Below are 6,000 nucleotides of genomic sequence, written 5' to 3' on the forward strand. Positions count from 1 at the left end.
TATATACATTACATAACATTTTTTTCTTACTTTGTGCCATAGAATATACTGACAAAGTTTGAACATTAAAACCTGGGACACCCTGTATATTGAACAATGATTTGGATCATTTCCAAACGTAAGAACATTTTTCAAATTGCACAGAATGGACAATTACTCACAATTGTTAATCAAAACTCGTGGAAAACAGCGATTTTCACTATATTCAATTAAAGGCTCGTACAAAAATATTGAAAAGATATCATTTTAACAATCTTTCTTTGTCACGCCAACCAATTGCAATATTGCGAACGTTTCTTTACCTATCGCACCAACCAATCAACGAACCCTAATGAACGAACTTCTAAAAAAGAAAAAAAACATTTAAGTTACTTGATCCAACTTGAAAAAAAAATTGTTCGAAAAACCGTTCGAACGGTATTGTTATGCGCTCTATAAATACCGAACCACTGTCTGCGACCTTCCGTAAACGGTCAAAGATTAAGCATCCTGTCGAGTTAATAACGGTTAATTACCGATCACTTGTGCAAACAGGATAATTAATCGCGATCCTCGCAACATCGTCCCGGCAAGAATTTATAATCGGGAAACGACTCGAAAGGAGCGCCTCGCTCCGTTAAAGAATTCCAGGCTGTGGAAACGGCGCCGAGTAAGAAGACAAATACGAAGGATCATCCGCTAATTAAGCTTCTTTGTTCTCCGGGAAGATGCTCGGCAGGCGGGTCGCGACTCGCGCGATATCTTCTTACTCGTATTTTCATACCCGTTCCGCGGACGCGCCGTTCCGAGCGTCCACGCGTGTTAATCGGACGTTTTCCGGCTGCGAACATATTGCTCGCGCATATTTTCCCTCGGACCCCGGTCTCAATATCTCGCGTTCTCTTTTCCCCGGGTCTGGCTCGTCGCGTGTCTCGCCGAGAATATTTCCTCGGATCGTTTCCGGTCCCGTGGTTCTTTCTTCTTTTCCGCCGTGCACCCTTCTCATCCCCCACCCTTTATCCGCGGCGGTCTCCGCGCTTATTTCGCGTCGCCATTACCCGGAAATACCACCGAAAATCCTTGCTTTCGGAGTCTATTACTTTTGTAAAGAAGCTTTCACGCGGACGTCTACGTGTCCCCTCCCCCTCCCCCCGCGCGTGTATACACGTCCGCGTCTGTTCGCGGCCGCCGCTGTGTGCGCCGATACACAAAAGGAAAAGTAGTCGAGCAATTTCCGCAATTACTTCCGTTTCCGCGCAAACGCCCCCTTTCATCCGTCGACGTTGACGTTCGCTGTTTTTTTTTTCTTCTTTCTTCCTTTTCTTTTTTTGAGGAGTCGTCCTTTCTCCCCACCGACGACGATGCCTTTTTTTCCACGGTTTTATTTCTATCCGCTTCTTTTCGTTTCTTTATGATTCCGTCGCTCGACGTCGGCGGGCTCGAGACGAGCCCTCGAAATATTATGCAGATCCCGGAGACGGGCGCCTAAAAAACCACGCTAATTAGGACGACACCGGTTCCCGATTAATCGCGGATTATGGGTCGAGAATTATTCGCGGTAATTATATGGATTTACGGGCCGCTCCGGCGATTTCGATGAACTGCAAATATGTTGCAACTGTCGACGTGAAATTTTGCTTATGCACGGAGCGTTGCGTAATCGGTGCCGCCAATAGGGTGCGAGCATTTCCGCATTTAATTACGGTCTTGATAAGGTAACAGATTTGATCGCTGGAACACGGGAAAGTAGCACAGAGAAATGTGTAAAACTATTGGGTTGGCAACTAAGTAATTGCCGATTTCAGTTTTAAATGTCTTTCACTCCCATTTTTGTGATATCCGTAAATGTTATATTATAAAATTATTATTATTATTATTATTATTATTATTATTATTATTATTATTATTATTATTATGTTACTTTTTATTAATTTTTCAATATAGATATACAACAGTTGTGCTAAACTGGAAAAGCTTTTGCAACCTGCAGATGGCTCGAAATAAAACTAACGTATAATTAGAAATTTACATTTATTTACAGCACAATCTCTGTTGTAGATAATCGAATAATCCTGACCTCTGATTATGCAGTTTCTATTGGGTTGGCAACTAAGTAATTGCCGATTTCAGTTATAGACGCCTCTCACTCCCATTTTTGTGATATCCGTAAATGTTATATTATAAAATTATTATTATTATTATTATTGTTATGTTATTTTTATTAATTTTTCAATGTAGATATACAACAGTTGTGCTAAACTGAAATAGCTTTTGCAACCTGCAGATGGCTCGAAATAAAACTAACGTATAATTAGACATTTACATTTATTTACAGCACAATCTCTATTGTAGATAATCGAATAATCCGGACCTCTGATTATGCAGTTTCTATTGGGTTGGCAACTAAGTAATCGCCGATTTGTTCGATGAAATAAAAAATTTTGTTTACTTGGAATGAAGTTTAATCTGTAATGTATTTTCCATTTTGTTCGATGACCTTATGCCATCTCTCTGACAATTTTATTATATATCATTTTATTTTTACAACGAGTGGGTAATCTTTTATTTAACAAAGGCAATTTTTCTTTCATTCTACTTTTTGCAAAATGACCTCTATAAAGTGTTTAATAAAACTTAATAAAATATTAACGACACCATAAGACTCTAGCCTCAAGACAAAAAATTCTACGTTATTTTTTTCCCTGCAAAGTAATTCATAAAGCGACGAATGTGCAACGGAGTTTTGTGCAAAATATAAATTGACTCATTATTTACAAGATACAGGAGCTACGTATAGTAAATACATACAGTAAACCCTCAGCTTGTAAACCAAGATGGACAATTTTTGAAGAAGAGGCGCGATTATTCGAGCCTTGCGGCTCGTTTTTATAGTTATCGTGAGCAACTACAAAAATGTGCCGCAAGGCTCTAATAATCACATCTCCACTTCTCAAATTATCCATTTCTGTACACATCTGACCGTCAATTAGGGAGAATTTACTGTACACACTAATTTATCTTCTCAATGAATCTGAAACGAATTGAAAGGAATAAGACAATAAATATATATAATAAATATATATTATTATATTATTATATATATAATAAATAAATATTATTATATTATTATATATATAATAAATATATATATATATAATATAACAATAAATATAAATTCTTTACATATCTCCACTGTTTTGCCTACTTGTTGCGCACGAAAGGGTTGCATCTAAAAAGTTTCAATCGCGCGTTAACTTGTACATCAAATTCGTTAATTTGGTTCCTGCCGGGCAAAAAGACGAACATTTCCTTCGACAGCCAGCGTGACCGCAGCGTCAAAGATAATATCGGATATCTTCGACGCCGTCGAACGAATGCCGGGCTCTCGAGAACGAGTTCGCAAAAATCCGCTGCGAAACGAAAGCGTAGTTTTTGGTTGACGTATCGGTCTAGCTCGGTCGAATTACCAGCAACAATCTGCATCGTGTTTTAATAAAACACCATAAAATTCGGCTGTTTGGGGATCGCGGGAACGCGATACGTTCAAATTGCTCCCGGAACGAGAATGTTTTCAAGCGGACAGCGAGATGAGTATAACGTTCCGTAATTAACGCTCGGTCCTGGCGCACACCTTTTTGCTCTGTAATACAGTCGAATCGATTTTGGTTTTTTCCGGCGATCGGATGTTGCGGGGTATAATTAAATTCCGGACCGGCAACCGTGTGCATATGTGTGCGCGCGCGTGTGTTCGAGCTCGAGGAGAATAAATTGAAACCTTGAGGCCGGAAACTATCAATGTCGCTTTCGAGGGTGGAACAGACGGGGATGAGCGGAACGTTATTGCTGACAGAGACTCGGCAGAGATGAAACATGCCGAATTAATGTAAACAATCCGTTAAGCTGGACAGAGGGATCTCGATGTTGGACATTATCGTTGCAGATAATGAATTCCAATAATCGCAAAAACCTGGGCCAGAACATTCGTTCGCGCTCGGAATAAATTAGCATTCGCGAATTCGAACGTACAAATTGTCTGATTTTAATTTACTTCGGGCACGGGTAATTGTTATGTTCATAATTTGCATATGAAACTCGGTGAGGATTCGTAATTATTAAAGGAGAAGAGTCGCGTGTCTGTATCTTGATTTCATTTGGGAAATGGAATGTGAAGCTCGGCTCAATTAAAAAATTAACGATATTTTTATGCCGCATTAACCCTATTGGATTATTTTCTCTCTTTTGAATACTCAGAAGTTTTTCCTTCTAGCATATAAGTTACAAAAACGAATCGACGCCGAGAGTCTCGCCAGAGTACCATTAGATAAACAATGATTTCATATGTATATAGAACAGAGTGCTCTTTGTCTTTAGGTGACGTTTTTGGTTTCGTCTTTGTGAATAGTCTTCAGTCTCCTGGAGCAATCAGGAGAGTAAAGACGGTCCTTCCTCGTACATCAAATTAATAAACTAAAAGGGATAAGTTTAATTCACTGCGTTTTACTTTTATTTATCTACCCATTTCCAATAAACCCCTTAACGTGCACGCTCGAGTTAACTCGAGCGCGCTAAACAGGCCAAACTGTGCACACTCGAGATAATTCGAGCGGCGTTGTATTTTGTGCTGCTATAATTTTTCACACTCGAATATATAATCGAGAATTGAAAATAAGAATGTGAAAGCAAAGAAAAAAGATCGTTTTATTGTGATATTTATCATTTAACATGGGCTATAACACTTATTTATTCAAGTATAAAATATAACCTTTTTCCATGGAACAAAAGCGCAGTATATCAAAATTCCACCACATCAATGTTTCACCAACGCCAGAAAAAGAATCGCCCACAAGATATTACGCTGTGTGTTGTGCTATAAGAGATAGCAAAGGAAAAAGGAAAAAAAAAAGAGTCGTTACATGTGTAATAGTTGCAATGTTGGGCTATGCGCTCTGCACCTTGTTTCGAAATATATCACACAAAAGAAAATTTTGATTAATTTTATAAATACTAGTATTGTTATTATTTATGTTTTAAAAGTATAAATAAATATTTTTACTGATAATAATGTTTATTCTGAAATGGGAATTCGACAAGAAAGATGAAAAATGTCGATGTGCGTGTAATATTACAATATTCGACTATTTTCTGCAATGTTATCAAAATCCAAAATTGCAATAAAAATTTTGATTATTTTTGTATTTTCGTAATTTCCTTGCCAAGACAACGTTCTAAATTGTGTTTTTTTACATTAAAAGGAATTGATTTCTTTTGGCCGGCCTTTTTCCAAAAAACTGTGCATTAAGGGGTTAACCTTTTGCGATCGGATCTGTTTCAAGACGAGCTTCACCATTCTATGTATAATTTTGCAATCTTCATTGTCAGACACTGTTTCGTTGACGCGCGTATTTCTTGTCTTTTAGTAGTTTCACTGGTAATTCGCTATTTATCGTTGGAGTTTGAAATCACTTGAAATCACCGCATCTAGAAACTAATTTCGTACGAGTGTGAGAATGCAAAAGTTTTGGGGAAGTTTTAATAGATGGAATAATTATTATTACTTTATTTATTAATTTGGAATAATTGTTGTTACTTTGTGTAGTCAATAAAAAGTTTCGTTCGAGTATTATGTATACGTATAAACAAGAATAGTTCATGATTATTTTGGTAAAAATTCACTGGTTCGAGTTCAATCTTTTTGCTTCGAATGAAACTCGATACAGGTTTTGCACACGAAATTAATCCTTTTGTAGATCATATTCATCTTTTTCTACAGGAAATTAATCCTTTTGTAGATCATATTCACCATGTTGTACTGCAAATTAATACTTTTGTAGATCGTATTCGCCAATTTGTAAACGAAATTCGCTTATTTGTAATTACTTGCAATGAAATTCATATTAAATTTAAACATCGACCGACGTTTTATAAATAATTATTGACGATTAATTATTTTCGATGAAATTTGCATTATTTTATATAACAAGTACGTACAAATTCACATTAAATTTATAAATCGAATAAAAT

The sequence above is a fragment of the Megalopta genalis genome, chromosome 1, assembly GCF_051020955.1.
Source record: "Megalopta genalis isolate 19385.01 chromosome 1, iyMegGena1_principal, whole genome shotgun sequence".
Lineage (NCBI taxonomy): Eukaryota > Metazoa > Arthropoda > Insecta > Hymenoptera > Halictidae > Megalopta > Megalopta genalis.